This window comes from Sinocyclocheilus grahami, unplaced genomic scaffold (assembly GCF_001515645.1).
Source record: "Sinocyclocheilus grahami isolate Dianchi unplaced genomic scaffold, SAMN03320097.WGS_v1.1 scaffold517.1, whole genome shotgun sequence".
Taxonomy (NCBI): Eukaryota; Metazoa; Chordata; class Actinopteri; order Cypriniformes; family Cyprinidae; genus Sinocyclocheilus; species Sinocyclocheilus grahami.
The window spans coordinates 203,430-205,293 of NW_015505696.1; the positions used below are offsets into that span (position 1 = coordinate 203,430).

Genomic DNA, 1,864 nt, shown 5'->3' on the forward strand with positions numbered 1-1,864 from the left:
GCTGGGCTCATTAGCACAGGGGATAATTAAACACACAGCTGTTAATGAGCAGCAGGAGACGACACACATACACACACACACACACAGACACACACACACCGCCCCTCACTCCAGTGTGTTTATGGAAGCGCTTTATATTAATGCAGGTTCTTAAAGACTGTAATAATAAACTTCCCCTGCTGGAACGATAAAGTACATCTGTCTATCTTGTATCTGAATCACAAACAAACTCAAGGTGAAATAATAATTCAACAGCAACATGATCACGCGCACAGAGAGTGTCTGGACCTTAAATATGCAATCAAAAACCATTGCATTTATTAATTCACTCATGACCTGAAAAACCGCTTAAACCCGCCTGAAGTGGTTTACTGGCTTCAGTTATGGTTTAGTCAACGTCTTTGTCTGTTGATTAAAATTTCCTTTACATTTGGTCAATATTTAGTTGTGTCATACTCATTAAATTTAGTTAATTTTACTGTAATGGTCTATCATTTTAGTTGATGCAAATATCAAAATGAAAAACAAACAGACTACATTTTAACCACATTTTAAATTCAAAAGTTTGGGGTCAGTAAGACTTTTAAATGTTTCTGAAAGAAGTCTCTTCTGCTCACCAAGGCTGCGTTTATTTGATCAAAAATACAGTACAAATTGTGAAATATTACAGTTTAAAATAGCTGTTTTCTATGTGAATCTCTGTTAAACTGTAATGTATTTCTGTGATGCGCAGCTGTATTTTCAGCATCATTCCTCCAGTCTTCAGTGTCACATGATCTTCAGAAATCAGTATAATATGCTGATCTGCTGCTCGAGAAACATTTCTGATTATTATCAATGTTGAAAACAGTCGTGCTGCACAATATTTTTGTGGAAACCGTGATGCATTTTATTTTTCAGGATTCACAGATGGATAGAAAGTTCAAAAGAACAGCATTTATTTGAAATAGAATCTTTTGTAACATTATAAATGTCTTTACTGTCACTTTTGATCAATTTAATGCATCCTTGATTAATAAAACAGTAGTGTGTAAATATATACATGTAAATAAATCCACTGAAATTGCATAACATAAATAGAACATGTGACCAGTAAACCAGACCAGTGGAAGACCAGCAAACCTATTTTTTGTTAGCAGGGGAACCACATAGTGAGTAAAACTGCAAAAGATACACATAAATACAGTTATACAGTTCCTTCCACTCACCTTAAGAAACTTGTAGAGGAGGAAAGTAAACCAGTTTGTTAGCATCTTCTCAGCCACAGATTCAGTCCTGAGGGGGAAACAGAGTAAAAAATAAATGTCAAGGATTTATTTACTTGCGTGCCGGAGTCCCTGAGGCAGAGAGAGGTGCTTTGAAGGCTTCTTCATTCCCTCATTTCCCAAGCCTCACGTTCCCATTACCAACATCTTTCGGGGGGGATGTTGAATTAAACTCCCATTTGACATCAAAGTGCCACGGCCGAATTACTCCCTCAAACCTTCAAAGGACCCGAGCGCAAAGCAAGCTAAACTTCATTAAGAAAACACCAATTAAAATATTCCATATCTTCTGTCATTAAACAGAAACCTGGTGCACAATAACAACCCTCCGAAACAAGTCCCTCGGAATGAGGCTAATTACACGGCTTGGTAATTAACGGACCTTATTAGTGCTCACGGCGTGCGAGAGGAGGCGTAGACGAGGAATCTGGTCAAATGTGTTTGTTTTTACCATCTCTGCTGAATTATTCACTCGTTCTGATGCCAAGACAGATGCAGAGGAAAACGATAAGCCACGAGAGCTGCGAGGAGTTATTAAAAAACCTGAGAATATTGTGCTGGAAACATTTCTGTTTTTGACTGATCTTCAGGTGAGGTCT

At 37.8% G+C, this 1,864-nt stretch overlaps 1 pseudogene; it reads right to left on the minus strand.

Moving 5' to 3' along the window:
* The window catches only part of LOC107554856 (plexin-A1-like), a 139,328-nt pseudogene that overhangs the window by 19,326 nt on the left and 118,138 nt on the right, over positions 1-1,864 (minus strand).